Consider the following 18,470-nt stretch of genomic DNA (forward strand, 5'->3'; position numbering starts at 1 on the left):
CATGGGACATTGGCATCAGTTTTGGAACCGGGGGGATCTGTACCGTTGGGACGGTCTCCACCTGAACCGATCTGGAACCAGTGTTCTAGCAAAGAGGATAAATAGGGTGGTCAGTAGGACTTTAAACTTCTGAGTTGGGGGGAAGGGAAAGTGAAAGCGACAGGGAGCATGGAGTTAAATGGCAAGATACGCAGGAGGATAACATGTTGGCAGGTGGATTTAAGCTTGAGGCAGACTAGGAATTCAACAAAAAGGAAGGATAACTTTGGACATCTTAGGACTTCCAATATCTGTAATGATAAGAAAGTTAGCATTAAGGCACTTTACCTGAATGCTCGTAGCATTTGTAACAAAGTAGACGAACTAATGGCACAGATCATCGTGAATGATTATGATGTGGTAGGCATCACAGAGACATGGCTGCAGGGGGTTCAGGACTGGCAGTTAAACATCCAAGGATATACAACCTATCGAAAAGACAGGGAGGTGGGCCGAGGGGGTGGGGTTGCCTTGTTAGTTAAGAACAAAATTAAATCTATGGCACTAAACGACATAGGGTCGGATGATGTGGAGTCTGTGTGGGTAGAATTGAGGAACCACAAAGGCAAAAAAAACCATAATGGGAGTTATGTACAGACCTCCTAACAGTGGTCAGGACCAGGGGCGCAACATGTACCGGGAAATAGAAAAGGCATGTCAGAAAGGCAAGGTCACGGTGATCATGGGGGACTTCAATATGCAGGTGGATTGGGTAAATAACGTAGCCAGTGGATCCAAAGAAAAGGAATTCATGGAATGCTTACAAGATGGCTTTTTGGAACAGCTTGTCATGGAGCCCACAAGGGAGCAGGCTATTCTGGACCTAGTGCTATGTAATGAACCTGACTTTATAAAAGATCTTAAAGTAAGGGAACACTTAGGAAGCAGTGATCATAATATAGAACATAGAACAGTACAGCACAGAACAGGCCCTTCGGCCCTCAATGTTGTGCCGAGCCATGATCACCCTACTCAAACCCACGTATCCACCCTATACCCGTAACCCAACAACCCCCCACCTTAACCTTACTTTTATTAGGACACTACGGGCAATTTAGCATGGCCAATCCACCTAACCCGCACATCTTTGGACTGTGGGAGGAAACCGGAGCACCCGGAGGAAACCCACGCACACAGGGGGAGGACGTGCAGACTCCACACAGACAGTGACCCAGCCGGGAATCGAACCTGGGACCCTGGAGCTGTGAAGCATTTATGCTAACCACCATGCTACCCTGCTGCCTAGTATGGTTGAGTTCAGTCTGCAGTTTGAAAGAGAGAAGGCAAAATCGGATGTAATGGTGTTACAGTTAAATAAAGGTAATTACGAGGGCATGAGAGAGGAACTGGCGAAAATCGACTGGAAGCAGACCCTAGTGGGGAAGACAGCAGAGCAAAAATGGCAGGAGTTTGTATGCATAATTGAGGACACTGTACAGAGGTTCATCCCCAAGGAAAGAAAGATTATCCGGGGAGGGATTAGACAGCCATGGCTGACAAAGGAGGTCAGGAAATGTATCAAAGAAAAAGAGAGATCCTATAAAGTGTCCAAACACACTGGGAAATCAGAAGATTGGGAAGACTACAAAAACAAACAGAGGTTAACAAAGAGACAAATAAGGAAAGAGAGGATCAAATATGAAGGCAGGCTAGCCAGTAATATAAGAAATGATAGTAAAAGTTTATTTCAATACATAAGAAACAAACGACAGGCCAAAGTAGACATTGGGCCAATTCAAACTGATTCCGGAAGGCTAGTGATGGGAGACGAGGAAATTGCTGGAGAACTTAATAAGTACTTTGCGTCTGTCTTCACAGTGGAAGACATGAGTAATATCCCAAAAATAATAGAGGGTCAGGGGGCTGAGTTGAGTATGGTTGCCATTACAAAAGAGATGGTGCTAAAAAAGCTAAAAGGTCTTAAAATTGACAAATCTCCTGGCCCCGATGGGCTACACCCTAGAGTTCTGAGGGAGGTGGCTGAAGAAATAGCGGAAGCGTTGGTTGAGATCTTTCAAAAATCACTGGAGTCAGGGAAAGTCCCGAATGATTGGAAGATCGCTGTTGTAACCCCCTTGTTCAAGAAAGGATCAAGACAAAAGATGGAAAATTATAGGCCAATTAGCCTAACCTCGGTTGTTGGTAAAATTCTAGAATCGATCGTTAAGGATGAGATTTCTAAATTCTTGGAAGAGCAGGGTCGGATTAGAACAAGTCAACATGGATTTAGTAAGGGGAGGTCGTGCCTGACGAACCTGTTAGAATTCTTTGAGGAGGTGACAAGTAGGTTAGACCAGGGAAACCCAGTGGATGTGGTCTATCTGGATTTCCAAAAGGCCTTTGATAAGGTGCCACACAGGAGGCTGCTGAGTAAGGTGAGGGCCCATGGTGTTCAAGGTGAGCTACTGGCATGGGTTGAGGATTGGCTGTCTGACAGAATGCAGAGAGTTGGGATAAAAGGTTCTTTTTCGGAATGGCAGCCGGTGACTAGCGGTGTCCCACAGGGTTCAGTGTTGGGGCCGCAGCTGTTCACCATATATATTAATGATCTGGATGAAGGGACTGGGGGCATTCTAGCGAAGTTTGCCAATGATACAAAGTTAGGTGGTCAGGCAGGTAGTGCTGAGGAAGTGGGGAGGCTGCAGAAGGATCTAGACAGTTTGGGAGAGTGGTGCAGGAAATGGCTGATGCAATTCAACGTGAGAAAATGTGAGGTCTTGCACTTTGGAAAAAAGAATCCAAGCATAGACTACTTTCTAAACGGTGAGAAAATTCATAATGCCAAAGTACAAAGGGATCTGGGAGTGCTAGTCGAGGATTCCCTAAAGGTAAACATGCAGGTTGAATCTGTGATTAAGAAAGCGAATGCAATGTTGTCATTTATCTCAAGAGGGTTGGAATATAAAGGCAGCGATGTGCTACTGAGCCTTTATAAGGCTCTGGTTAGGCCCCATTTGGAGTACTGTGTCCAGTTTTGGGCCCCACATCTCAGGAAGCACATACTGGCACTGGAGCGTGTCCAGCGGAGATTCACACGGATGATCCCTGGAATGGCGGATCTAACATATGATGAACGGCTGAGGATCCTGGGATTGTATTCATTGGAGTTTAGAAGGTTAAGGGGAGATCTAATAGAAACTTACAAGATAATACATGGCTTAGAAAGGGTGGACGCAAAGAAACTGTTTCCGTTAGGCGAGGAGACGAGGACCCGTGGGCACAGCCTTAGAATTAAAGGGGGTAAATTCAGAACAGAAATGCGGAGACATTTCTTCAGCCAGAGAGTGGTGGGCCTGTGGAATTCATTGTCGCGGAGTGCAGTGGAGGCCGGGACGCTAAATGGCTTCAAGGCAGAGATAGATAAATTCTTGATGTCGCGAGGAATTAAGGGCTACGGGGAGAATGCTGGTAGGTGGAGTTGAAATGCCCATCAGCCATGATTGAATGGCGGAGTGGACTCGATGGGCCGAATGGCCTTTCTTCCACTCCTATGTCTTATGGTCTTATGGTCTTCCTGCATCTGTCTTGAATGTGCTCAGCGGCTGAGCCTGCAGAACTCTCTTTGATGGTCAATTTTAGAGATTAAAAAGATTCACAATGCTTTGAGTTAAGTAATTCCGCCTCATCTATGTCTAAAATCGTGGCATTATTTGCAGACTATATCACCAGGCTGTAAATCACCCATCTGAGGAAAACTTACATTCTCCATCTGCTCTGTAGAGTCCTGAGAGAATAATGCCTGTTTCAATTAGGTCATTTTTCATTCTTTGCTACTCTAGACTATAGAATATAAACCCAGGCTCACCTCTCACATTTAAGGTAAGAGAAAATGGTGGGTCACAAAGGTTGGCTGGTGTGGGTCCCGAAGGGTATGACGGGCAAAAAAGTTTGAAAAACACTGGCTTAAGGTACTTTCCTCCTGTTAATATGCATTTTTCTCAATACTCTGCTCTACTAATGCTCCACTGTCCAGATAAATAAATCAAGTTACCAATAAAAATTGGCAACCTTAATGTAAATGAATTGAGATATCCACAGAACAATTACAGCTACGCTAGGTTGCATTGTTTTTTTTTTATGAGCTTCTCTTGTCAGGCACTTCACGCTAAGCCATGGCCTTGATCTTGACACTCCACTGGCCTTATGCCCACCGGCAGCATGTTATGTATTCCCCACGTGTAATTGTTGATGTAAGTGCATATTTCACAAGAAAAATAAGGTAAAGTATTTTGTTGGCATTATGTGGTAGGTGGATGGAATAAAAAATAATTCCCTGCTGAGGACCCAAGTTCTGTTGTGAGAGAGCGTGCAGCAGGTGTGTTTTAATATCCTATTATTGCTGATGTTCTGTGAATAAATCTGAAATGATAAATATGATTCAGGGAGAAGGATACAGTGTGTACAGCTGGTCCCCAAGGAACAAATGCAATTAGAATGTTTGATGAATTATAATTTGTCATTAATAGAATTTAATGCGATAATCAAGACTTTATTAACAATAAATTGGAAAAAAGAAATTACTCTATACTCAGTAAGTGTGACTACAGCTATCAAACCGAATGCCTTGGTCTAAAAAGTTGCATATGCTTAAGTTTGAAAAGTCTAATCTGCTTTTATCACAGGCTATTATGAATACCAATCATCAAATGGTGGTGTCTTCTGTTAGTGTATAATGAGCGCATTATTTGGGGCCTGCTTTTCTAGAAGCAAAGTGCTAATTACTCTTCCAGTAAATCATTATGACTTGAAGTATGTGACTTTTCTATGACAATGCACTGATAAATGGTAGTTATCCAGGCAGGCTTTAAACAGGGATCATGCAGGTGTGTATGTGGTTTGTGAAACACTAAGAACCTGCCAGAGATGTGAATAAAACACTAAAGGCTAGATTTTGAACATTCCCAAAACAAACGATTAATTGTTCACTCAATTATTTTCTCTTGTACTGCAATAAATAATGAAGAAAAATCAAAATGCATGGTGGACCACATAGGCTCTAACTGCACACATGAATGTTCCATTTTGCTGTTTAATCACAACACTGTAGAGCTTCCAGCACAGTATGCAGCCATTCAAGCCATTATGCTTGAGTTTACTCTTCACTGGAGCAATCCAAAATTAATCCCACTGCTCCGCTCTCCCCCCAATAGACCTATATTTTCTTTATCATCAAATATTTATCCAATTTTCTTTTGAAAGTTGAAGGGTTTAAATGTAACAGCTGATGCAGTAGGTTGTTGGAACATGGAATGTGTTGGGACTGCAATGTGGAATTTGTCACTCATTGATTGCAATGCAGGCAACATGTCAACTTTGTGCTGCCTGCTCAAGATTGAAGGTGACCCGATGCTTTTGATTGGAGGGCATCAGCAGGAGGCCAATGTTGTGTGTGGGAAGTACCACATAAAGCAAGTCTCCACCACTTAAAGCTAGTCTACGACTCTGATAGCTAGTCTGCACCACTTAAAGCTAGCCTGAACCTCTTCAAGCTCTCCTGCAGCACTTAAAGCTGGCCTGTACTACGTAAGTCTATCTTGCACATGTTAAAGCAAATTCCTCAGGGTAGTGTCCTAAGCACAATCATTTTTAGCTGCTTCATCAATGGCCTTCCCTCTATCATACAATCAGACGTGGGATTGTTCGCGGATGATTGCATAATTTTTGGCACCATTTGCGATTCCTCAGATATTGAAGCAGTCCGTATCGAACTGCAGCAAGACAATATTCAGGTTTGGGTTGATACATAGCAAGTGTCAGGCAATGACCATCTCCAACAAGGGTGAATCTAACTATTGCCCCTTGATATTTAATGGCATTACCATTGCAGAATCTCCCAGTCTCAACTTCCTGGGGGTTAGTATGAACCAGAAACTGAACTGGACTAGCTATATAAATACTGTGGCTACAAGAGCAGGTCAGAGGCTGGGAATTTGTTGATGAGTAACTCACCCCCCAAGATCTGTCCACCATCTACAAGGCACAAGTCAGGAATGTGATGGAATACTCTGCACTTGCCTAGCTCCAATAACATTGAAAAGCTCAACATCATCCAAGGAAAAGCAGCCTTCATATATTTGCACCCCATCTATCACCTTAATCATTCACTCCTTTCACCACCAACATACCAAATACAAGGTGCACTGTAGCAACTCCCAAGACTTCTTCTACAGTACCTTCTAAACCAGTGACCTTTACCACCGAGAAGGACAAGGACAACAGATACATGGGAATCCCATCCAAGTTACACTCAAGTCACAACCATCCTGGGTGCGATTCTCCGGCCGCGTTCGCCCGTTCGCATCTCTCCCATGGCGAGTGGGGTGGAAGAATCCAGCCCCCTGTTTGGAAATATATTACTAATCCTTCAAAATCCGGAACTCCTATCCAAACAGCACTGTAGATGTTCAAAGACAGTTTACCTTTACCTGCTGAACGGGGCTGGTTTAGCTCACAAGGCTAAATAGCTGGCTTTTAAAGCAGACCAAGCAGACCAGCAGCACGGTTCGATTCCTGTACCAGCCTCCCCGGCCAGGCGCCGGAATGTGGCCACTAGGGGCTTTTCACAGTAACTTCATTGAAGCCTACTCGTGATAATAAGCGATTTTCATTTCAATCAGGGATGGGCAATAAATACTGGCCTAACAAGCAATGCCCACATTGCATGAATTAATAAAAAAATTAATGCCGCAGAAGAACCTCATCCCACAACTCCTGGTATTAACCCAGCAATGAGCGTGTGTCGCACCATGTGAGAGGCCCAAAAAGCAAACTTGTCGTGTTTGTTTGTGCATTTCACAGGGGTCACTCATTCAAATGCACTCAGTACCTGATTAAGTTTGAGTGGGTGCCTGGTACCTGCTGTAAGGCAACCCTGCCTTTGCTGCCAACATTCCTACCTCTCCCGTGACACTCAGCCTGCAAGACCATCCCGTCCTCAACCACCAGACCTTGGGCCCTCACTGAGGCCTCTTGCTTGGTGCATTACCGGCAACTGCCATCGCTCCCACTGGTGCAGCCTGAAATGGACAATTGCCAGCCTCTGACTGACCAACAGTGATTTCCACCCATCGAGATCCTTGTTTCCAGGTAAATGCTATTGCTGGCTGATTAAGTTCCTAGGAGGCACTTACTATCAGAGAATCTTCCACAAAGAAAATGATGTCAGGCCCTCACCAGCTCTCACACTAATGGACGAAACCCTATTGCCTAGATTAAATACTGCCCATTGTTTTTACATGCCAATGGTATGCTCTATCAAATTTTGTGTGGTAGTATGGTTTTTATGTGATGCATGCTATGCTCTCATGCAAACTAGAGCCAGGAACCATGTTGTCAGAGAATATTCCTAGTTAGCCACCAGCCACCATTTGGTTTGCTGTGGTGGTGCAAATGCAGCTACAGTGTACTCCGCAGTTTGGTGTCATGATAGTTGCCAGAATGCTGAGCATATAACCTACTTTATTCGCTGCATTTGGTGACACAATAGCTGGATGTTGAGGAAGTGGAATTCCTTTAGGTTCCGATATAGGGCAGATTGATTAAGGACACGTGCAATGTTGGTGTCATCGATGGCAGCCGGAAATAATGGGGAAGCCTGCAAACAAGGCCGAGCCATGCGCTTGCTCTAACTGTTTCTATTTTGCAAGAGAGAATGAAATGTAATTAGCTCTATTTGAATAGAGAGCCTCAGTCACAACGCACTCCCCCCCCCCCCCCCCATCCAAACCCTTACGCAAACAGTGGGATGTATGGGGTTACGGGGATGAGGAGGGGTGGAGTAGGCCTAGGTCGGCTGCTCTTTCAGAGGGTCACTGCAGACTCGATGGCCTCCTTCTGCACTGTAGGGATTCTATGAATCTATGTTGTAAATATTTCCCGTCCCACCCTGAAAGGAAGCACACATGTAGAAGTTCATGTCATCTTCACACTTGCGGCCCTCGCCCTACTCTTACTTTGCAGTTCTCGCTGACAGCATCATCCATCTATTGTTCCTTTCAGAAATACAGAAAAAACATTTAAAAATCCGGGTTTTAAATTCGAAAGGCTTAAAAATCCACCTTCATTATCTTTTATTTTTGCACTCAAATGCAATCAACAGTTCACTCAATTAACATGGCATCATTAATTTCCTTGGTGGCATCCATATTTGTGTTTTTTCCTTCGATGCTTTGTCACAAGCAACATGTTTGAAAGATGGGTTGCATATAAGAATTTTCATTATGAGTTTAATTGTTTGCCATGCCAATATTCATTCATTATTGAAGATGCCACTTGGCATTATTCCCACTGCAGTGTTTGATCCCAAGAGGGTGGCAATTGGCATCATTATCTCAGCCGTGCAGATCGAATATAGGCTGTGCCAAGTGACTCAACAATTACGGAGTTTGGAGAATAAGTTCAACTTTGACACAATTTTAATGAAAATATTGCAAATGAGGCATTCGAGCACTTAAGGAATATTTTTCCATAAATGAGTTGTCAAACAATAACAATCTGCCTGCCTCAGTGTTCGTGATTTCAGCAATGCGACTCTCACTGTGGCAATAGCTACATTTGTAACAAAATGCAAACAAAGGTCACACATTTTCTCAGCTAACACCACCAAATTAGTTACTGTGTATACAGGTGGAGGCTCGTAGAATACAGAACAGATTCAGAAGTTTTCACAAATCCTGGGGAAATGATATCCCAGCATATTTAAAGAAATACATTTTTGCAGTAGATGCAGCAGAACAGAGGCAGACCGTGGGATTCTTTAAAACTGAATTTATAAGGGCAGCACAGTGGCGCAAGTTGTTAGCACGGTTGCCTCACGGCGCCGAGCTCCCAGGTTCGATGCTGACTCTGGGTCACTGTCCATGTGGAGTTTGCACATTCTCCCCGTGTTGGACGTGGGTTTCACCCCCACAACCCAAAGATGAACAGGGTAATTTCATAGAATTTACAGTGCAGAAGGAGGCCATTCGGCCCATCGAGTCTGCACCGGATCTTGGAAAGAGCACCCTACCCACAGTAAACACCGCCACCCTATCCCCATAACCCAGTAACCCCACCCAACACTAAGGGCAATTTTGGACACTAAGGGCAATTTAGCAGGGCCAATCCACCTAACCTGCACATCTTTGGACTGTGGGAGGAAACCGGAGCACCCGGAGGAAACCCACGCACACACGGGGAGGATGTGAAGACTCCGCACAGACAGTGACCCAAGCCGGAATCGAACCTGGGACCCTGGAGTTGTGAAGTAGTTGTGCTATCCACAATGCTACCGTGAATTGGCCACGCTAAATTACCCCTTAATTGGAAGAAATTAATTGGACACTCTAAATTTAAAAAAAATTTAACTTATAAGCCCAACTTGCTTTCATTTGATTTTAAAGAAATTAAGGAACGTTTTCTCAGTGCAGATTTGTTTTTTTAAGTAGGGAGTGCCACGTTGTTTGCGTTAATATTCCTGAGAAATCTTATTTCAGATCGATATAAAAGTGGACAAAAGACACGCATAACAAAAAGTATATTTTGCAGGAATGTGTGCAACAATACCTGATGCCCATTGCAGGCAGCCAAATCCTGAGAAAGAGGTGGCAGAAAATATTTTCAAACAGTTCAAAGATATTTCTGAAAGTATAACGGCTATAATAATGAGGAATTCAAATTTCTGGAGACAGGTGTTTCAGAGACAAGATAAATGCTAACGTAATTTAGTGCTGCAGCAGAGATACCTAGAGCTACAGATGCATTAAAGTTATAACAAAGAACAAAGAACAAAGAAAAGTACAGCACAGGAACAGGCCATTCGGCTCTCCAAGCCGTGCCGACCACGCTGCCCGACTAAACTAAAATCTTCTGCACTTCCTGGGTCCGTATCCCTCTATTCCCATCCTATGCATGTATTTGTCAAGATGCCCCTTAAATGTCACTATCATCCCTGCTTCCACCACCTCCTCTGGAAGCGAGTTCCAGGCACCCACTCCCCTCTGAGTAAAAAACCTGCCTCGTACATCTACTCTAAACCTTGCCTCTTGTACCTTGGCTCCACACATAGATTCCCTTCAGTGGGCCAACCCATTCCCTGGCTATCCTCTTGCTTTTATGTACATTTAAAAGGCCTTGGGATTTTCCTTAACCTTATTTGCCAATGACTTTTCGTGACCCCTTCTAGCCCTCCTGACTCCTTGCTTAAGTTCCTTCCTACTTTCCTTATATTCCACACAGGCTTTGTCTGTACCCAGCCTTCTAGCCCTGACAAATGCCTCCTTTTTCTTTTTGACGAGGCCTACGATATCTCTCGTTATCCAAGGTTCCCGAAATTTGCCGTATTTATCCTTCTTCCTCACAGGAACATGCCGGTCCTGAATTCCTTTCAACTGACACTTGAAAGCCTCCCACATGTCAGATGTTGATTTACCCTCAAACATCCGCCCCCAATCTAGGTTCTTCAGTTCCCGCCTAAAGTTGTTATAATTAGCCTTCCTCCAATTTAGCACATTCACCCTAGGACCACTCTTATCCTTGTCCACCAGAACTTTACAACTGAATTGTGGTCACTGTTCCCGAAATGCTCCCCTACTGAAACTTCTACCACCTGGCTGGGCTCATTCCCCAATACTAGGTCCAGTATAGCCTCTTCCCTAGTTGGACTGTCTACATATTGTTTTAAGAAGCCCTCCTGGATGCTCCTTACAAACTCTGCCCCGTCTAAGCCCCTACCACTAAGTGAGTCCCAGTCAACATTGGGGAAATTGAAGTCTCCCATCACATTACTCTTTTCCAAAATCTTTCTACCTATCTGCTCCTCTATCTCCTGCTGGCTGTTGGGAGGCCTGTAGTAAACCCCCAACATTGTGACTGCACCCTTCTTATTCCTGATCTCTACCCATATAGCCTCACTGCCCTCTGAGGTGTCCTCCCATAGTACAGCTGTGATATTCTCCCTAACCAGTAGCGCAACTCCACCACCCTTTTTACTTCCCCCTCTATCCCGCCTGAAACATCTAAATCCTGGAACGTTTAGCTGCCAATCCTGTCCTTCCCTCAACCAGGTCTCTGTAATGGCAACAACATCATAGTTCCAAGTACTAATCCAAGCTCTAAGTTCATCTGCCTTACCCGTAATACTTCTTGCATTAAAACATATGCACTTCAGGCCACCAGACCTGCTGTGTTCAGCAACATCTCCCTGTCTGCTCTGCCTCAGAGCCATACTGACCCTATTCCCTAGTTCTCCCTCAATGCTTTCACCTTCTGACCTATTGCTCCGGTGCCCACCCCCTTGCCATACTAGTTTAAACTCTCCCATGTGACACTAGCAAACCTCGCACAATTTGTGCACAGTTTTCTATTTTGCAAATAACATGTGAACATCACTAGTCAGCTTTGCCCTGGCCCGAGCTGGGGGCCTCACGGTAGCATGGTGGTTAGCATCAATGCTTCACAGCTCCAGGGTCCCAGGTTCGATTCCCGGCTGGGTCACTGTCTGTGTGGAGTCTGCACGTCCTCCCCGTGTGTGCGTGGGTTTCCTCCGGGTGCTCCGGTTTCCTCCCACAGTCCAAAGATGTGCGGGTTAGGTGGATTGGCCATGCTAAATTGCCCGTAGTGTAAGGTTAATGGGGGGATTGTTGGGTTACGGGTATACGGGTTACGTGGGTTTAAGTAGGGTGATCATTGCTCGGCACAACATCGAGGGCCGAAGGGCCTGTTCTGTGCTGTACTGTTCTATAATGGTTTGTGCCCGAGCCCCTAATGCTGTCCTATGTGCCAACTTAACTGGTGTCTACCTTTCTGGGCTTATGGGCCCTAATGCTACATTTATGTGGCTCCCTAGGAAGTACTAATAATAATAACAACCTTTTATTGTCACAAGTATGAGGTTACTGTGAAAAGCCCCTGGTCACCACATTCTGGTGCCTGTTCGGATAAGCTGGTATGGGAATTGATCTGCGCTGCTGGCCTTGTTCTGCATCACAAACCAGCTGTCTAGCTCACTGAGCTAAACCAGCCCATCAGGGTGGAGGCGGCCTGGTGCATTTCCTGCCCTACGACATGGGTTCCCTATAGCGGCCATCCTCTGGAGTGACCAGGTCTGAATGGGCCTGGCAGTTGCTTGGGTGTCTCACGTGGTGGTGCCACCCTGTTCTGCCCACTGCCCACCAGGTGTGCCAGGGATGGGGGGGGGAAGTTCGAGGTGCTTTGGTGTTCTGGCACCTCCCTTGTGGGAGTCACGGGAATGGGCCCCATCACCTCGTCCTCCCTTGGGGTGCCCGATAGCCCCCGGGCCACACCGTGGGATGGGGGTGCGACCAGAGCAAATTCCTGGGGCTCCCAAGCACCTGGCTCTGCCAGTCATGGAGGCCCACTCTGGTCCCAGCCAGGGTCTCCAAATCGTCGCCATGGAGCACAGGGACTGGACCACCTCCTGCTGGGACCGTGCCACATCACTCAGTCACTGTGCCACCTCCCTCCGAGACTGGATCATGTCAGCTCGGGCCAGGGCAAAGCTGACGATGCCCTCAGCCATAACCCATTCTGACTGGGCCAAGCTCTGGAACACCGCTACAATCTCCACGTGACCCTGATACATAGCTGACTGTGACAGGGTTGCCCTATCCTCTGCCACGGCCTCCGCCCACACAGATTGTCCCAGGCCTTGGCCACCTTGACATATGATCGATACCTTCGCCTCAAAAACCTCTGCCGCGGACGCCACCCAAGCGGGTGGCCTGGGTGGCATGCATGGTCGGCACCGCCTAACTCTTCCAACCGCAGCTGGATGGTTGCTGACAGCCCCTCATATACTCCCTGGATCAGTGTCTGCATCTCCATTATTGATGGGACTGTACTTTCCAGAAGCCTGAGACCCGTCTGGTCATCAGCTAGTCTCTGAGGTCGGGCCGCCTCTCCCATCCTCCCCCTCAGGGGTTCCTACCGCCACCTGATGTATCACAGCATGTGTGTGGTGCACACCAGATAGTGCTCCAAGGGCCTCTACACTAAAGTGTCGAGCCGAGGTGTCTATACCTAGGATGGTAGAGGGTGTTGTCAGTGAAGTCAGTGTCGCCCTGGAATGGTGTTCCAGGTGTCTCGGGCTGGCGTTTGGAGGCTAGTGTCATTGTCTGGTGCCTCCTCGTTGCTGGAATCTTCTCGAGGCTGGGATCGGGGGTGGAGGACACCAGAAGGGCCCGCCTCGTCGTCAGGTGTTCCGGAAACATACGAGATATGACCCATGATTGGATCACGGGTTAGGGTGGTCATGCCACGCATGCCATGGGAAACCGTATCGCAGCGGGGTCTCACTTGGTTGCCCAATGCTGACCTCTGCCCCAGCGACCAAGGCCCACCGACCAAGTCCAGTGCCACTCACTGAAGCCACTCTACGGCGGTGAGGGGCTGCAGGTCCTGAGTTCCCGCTCAGATCTTCTCTCTTTCTCTCGGTTATGCTCCGCCTTCTCCTGTGGTGGGGGTATGTGTGGGATTCAGAAAGTGCACAGCGTTAGACTGCTGGTTGCGAGCAACACAGAGAATGGGCAGCTGGTAGCCTTCATTGCCAGGGCACCGGGCCATGGCAACGGATATGGGTACTGGCATGTGGTGCAAGGCGGAGCACGTGCTCACTGCCGGTGGGTGGTGTTTGGTTGCCCCCTGTGTGGTTGGCAGTGGGATACGGTTGTTTGGGATGGGGGTTGGTACCAGTGGCACAGTGCTGCCTACTCACCCTGGCTGTACTGAGGAGGTCATGCAGCTTCTTTCTGCACTCTTGTCGGTCCTGGCAGATGGGGCCCATGGCGCTCACAGCCTCTGCCAACTGCGCCCAGGCCCAATGTACAGCGCCGGGTGGTAGCATCCTTCCCACCTGGAGAATAGGGTGGCCTGCCTCTCCTCCACAGTGCCTGGTAAGATCTCTTGCTCTGCATCCTCGAACCTGGGTGCCGCTCCCTGTGCTGCCATCTTGTTGGCTGGGATGAGTGTTATGGGGAGTGGAGAGGTAATATGCGGATGCAGCTTGTCAGCCTCTCAAGTCCCGATCCCGGCGAGTCGGATCCCGTTTTTCATTGGAATCGATCGAGTTCCACGTGATGCCGGTGGTAGCCCACTAACGGATCATGAATTGCCCCGGAACTGGCATCAATTTGGATGTCGGTGAAGTCCACCGATTCAGTCCCGGCGTCAACACTTCGTTTCTGAAACAGAGAATTCCGCTCATGGCCTTTTGAGCCAGGGCTCCATTCTGAGATCTTCCCATCCAGTTATAGCACTGACTGAGATTGCAACAAGAGATTATTCAAATAACTGGCTTTAACAGATTTGCAGCTGAGAAGTACTCCACTGAGAGCCAGTGACTGCAGTGGGTACAAGGGAGGCTGGAAAGCGAGGGTAATCTTTGGAGGCAGGAACAAAAATTTCAAACTTATAGTAAACCACCTAAAAACTTAGAAAAGGTGGTTTGGACACAAATAAAACTGGGCACTTTGGAGGAAAAATTCTTGAAGTTCTGACTTCCTCCTGGATTGGTAGGTAAATCTGAAGCTTAACGGCTCAACACATTACTTGAGACCTCAGATATATTTGAAGCAGTCTTTGGGGGCAGCACGGTAGCATGGTGGTTAGCATAAATGCTTCACAGCTCCAGGGTCCCAGGTTCGATTCCTGGCTGGGTCACTGTCTTTTCGGAGTCTGCACGTCCTCCCCGTGTGTGCGTGGGTTTCCTCCGGGTGCTCCGTTTTCCTCCCACAGTCCAAAGATGTGCGGGTTAGGTGGATTGGCTATGCTAAATTGCCCTTAGTGTCCTAAAAAATAAGGTTAATGGGGGGGGGGGGTTGTTGGGTTACTGGTATAGGGTGGATACGTTGACTTGAGTAGGGTGATCACTGCTCGGCACAACATCGAGGGCCGAAGGGCCTGTTCTGTGCTGTACTGGTCTATGTACTCTAAAAGCCTTCAATAAATATTTAAACTTGGGAAATAATAAGCTTCCAATAATAATAATCTTTATTAGTGTCACAAGTAGGCTTACATTAACACTGCAATGAGGTTACTGTGAAAATCCCATCGTCGCCACACTCCGGCACCTGTTCGGGTACACTGAGGGAGAATTCAGAATGTCCAATTCACCTAACAAGCACGTCTTTCGGGACATGTGGGAGGAAACCGGAGTAGCCGGAGGAAACCCACGCAGATACAGGGAGAAGTGCGGACTCTGCACAGACAGGGACCCAAGCCGGGAATTGAACCCGGATTCTTGGTGCTGTATAGCAACAGTGCTAAATACTGTGCTACCATGCTGCCCAGAGGGCCAAATTCAACAAATAGATCCAGAAACCAGGTAAATCAGTAGGTGCTTTTGAGACCTAAACATAGAATTAGTACAAGATCACATTGTAGCTTGTGTGGTCAATGAATCCCTATGAGACTTATTGCAATCTAAGGAAGACTTCATCTTAGAAAAAGAAACAATGCTGGTGGAAAAAAACAGAGGTCTGTAAACAGTACATGGCAACGCTGAGAGGTGGCAAAAAACCTTAGCTCAGGACCCATCAGTGACTATAGAGTTCCTTAAGTCCAGGAATGTTGAAGAAGCATCAGAAGAGATGGTACAATTTGGAGGGAAAGTACAAGATGCCATGAAACCCTACCAGCACGTTGGCACCAAAAAGACCCACAGACATGAACAGTGTGCAGAAACATTACAGAATGCTTTCTCTGCAGAAGAATTGGACATTTGAGGAATATATGGCAAAGTAAAACTACTCATTTCATTAGTTTCAAAGGAAAGGTATTCAAGCATAGGGCTGTTAATGAAGTTGAAGAATTTCCATCAGAAGAGGAACAAAAATATTTCCTCGGTGAGATCAATGGCCGCCATCATTCACCAGAACACAGACAAATACGTCGATGGACATATCACCAAATTTAAACTGGATACTGGAGTGTAAGTGTGACAGTTTTATCCGGTTTTGCCAACTATGGGGCGGGATTCTCCGTAGCCCTTCGTAACGCGGGTTGCCTGCGAAAAAAATCGGTGTTAATCACTCCGGCGTCGGGGCCTTCTTTAAGGCCGCTATTCTCCGTTCCCGGAGGGGCTAGCAGCTGACTGACGCGATACGCGTCAGTTTCTCCAGCTGCGGAAGTGGTGAGACCCGGCGTATTTTGGAGGAGGAGGAGGAGAGAGACAGACCCGGCAGTTGGGGGGGGGGTGTGTTCTGGCATTTGGGGGGGGGTGGTGTGTTCCGGCATTTTGGGGGGGTTGGTGGTGTGTTCCGGCATTTTGGGGGGGGGGGTGTGTTCCGGCATTTTGGGGGGGGGGGGGGGTGTTCCGGCATTTTGGGGGGGGGGGGGGGTGTGTTCCGGCATTTTGGGGGGGGTGTGTTCCGGCATTTTGGGGGGGGGGGGGGGTGGGGGTGTGTTTCCGGCATTTTGGGGGGGGGGGGGGGGTGTTCCGGCATTTGGGGGGGGGGGGGTGTGTTCCGGCATTTTGGGGGGAGGGGGTGTGTTCCGGCATTTGGGGGGGGGGTGTGTTCCGGCATTGGGGGGGGGGGGTGTTCCGGCATTTGGGGGGGGGTTTGGGGGCAGCGGCGGGCAGAGAGGGGGGGCGACGGATGCCCGGGGCCAACGCACCGTCGCCCCCCCCTCTGTACGCCGCTGCCCCCTACCCCAACCCCCCCCTCACCACCCCTACCTCAACCCCCCCTCACCACCCCTACCTCCCTCCCCACCACCCCTACCTCCCTCCCCACCACCCCTACCTCCCTCCCCACCACCCCTACCTCCCTCCCCACCACCCCTACCTCCCTCCCCACCACCCCTACCTCCCTCCCCACCACCCCTACCTCCCTCCCCACCACCCCTACCTCCCTCCCCACCACCCCTACCTCCCTCCCCACCACACCTACCCCCCTCCAACGCCGGGTCTCCCCCCCCCCTCAACGCCGGGTCCCCCCCCCCTCAACACCGGGTCCCCCCCCCCCCAACACCGGGTCCCCCCCCCCTCCCCCAACGCCGGGTCCCCCCCCTCCCCCAACGCCGGGTCCCCCCCCTCCCCCAACGCCGGGTCCCCCCCCTCCCCCAACGCCGGGTCCCCCCCCCTCAATGCCGGGTCCCCCCCCCCTCAATGCCGGGTCCCCCCCCCCCTCAATGCCGGTACCCACACCCCGTCCCCCTCCCTCTGAAGGCCGGTACCCACACCCCCCCCTCTCTCCTCCTCCCCCCCCTCCCTCCTCCCCCCCCTCCTTCCTCCTCCCCCCCTCCCTCTCTCCTCCTCCCCCCCTCCCTCTCTCCTCCTCCCCCCCTCCCTCTCTCCTCCTCCCCCCCCTCCCTCTCTCCTCCTCCCCCCCTCCCTCTCTCCTCCTCCCCCCCTCCCTCTCTCCTCCTCCCCCCCTCCCTCTCTCCTCCTCCCCCCCTCCCTCTCTCCTCCTCCCCCCCCTCCCTCTCTCCTCCTCCCCCCCCCCTCTCTCCTCCCCCCCCTTCCTTCCTCTGTTAGTGGGGGGGGGGGTGCGGCGTTGGAGGGGGGTAGGGGTGGTGAAGGGGGTAGGGGTGGTGAAGGGAGGGGGTTGGGGTAGGGGCAGCTGCGTGCAGAGGGGGGGTGACGGTGCGTTGGCCCCGGGCATCCGTCGCCCCCCCCTCTCTGCCCGCCGCTGCCCCCAAACCCCCCCGATGCCGCAACCCACCCCCCCGATGGCCGCAACCCACCCCCCCGATGGCCGCAACCCACCCCCCCGATGGCCGCAACCCACCCCCCCCCATCATGCCGCAACCCACCCCCGACACTGAACGGCGTCAACCATCATCAATGGTTGACGCCGTTTTAAATCAACTGTGATTTTCGCCGACGTGACCCGTGGCCACGTCGGCGGGACTTCGGCCCATCCGGGCCGGAGATTTAAGGTCAGTGCAAATAAAATGAAATCCCGCCGTCGCCAGCTGTTTTCACAGGCTGCCGGCGGGATTTGCACAACGCCGGTTTTTTACCGGCGGGAGAATTCGAAAACCTGCGGGAGCGGAAATAACGCCGCTTCCCGCCAATTCTCCGACCCTGCGTGGGGTCGGAGAATCCCGCCCGTGGTTACCATCGCATTGCCTACAACCAAAGGAAATTCAGCTTTACTATCCAGAACGGATCGAATGAAAAGTCAAGGGAAAGCAACATTCTAGTCCGATGGAAAGCAGATATTGGAGACATTGTATATTCTGCAGAATCAGGAATTATGGGCGCGATTCTCCGCTCTCATGCCAGTTCGGAGAATAGCGGGCCGCACATATTTTCACGGCGACGCCGGTCCGACGCCCTCCCGCTATTCTCCGAACCCCGCACAAACTACACGTCGGCATTCCCGGCAAAGGCCTCGAAAGACCCCCCCGACACGACCAGAATCCCGACTTATTGGCCCCCCGCTATTCTCCGGCCGGGATGGGCCGAAGTCCCGACGTCATCACGCCTG

This window comes from Scyliorhinus canicula, chromosome 1 (genome assembly GCF_902713615.1).
Source record: "Scyliorhinus canicula chromosome 1, sScyCan1.1, whole genome shotgun sequence".
NCBI lineage: Eukaryota > Metazoa > Chordata > Chondrichthyes > Carcharhiniformes > Scyliorhinidae > Scyliorhinus > Scyliorhinus canicula.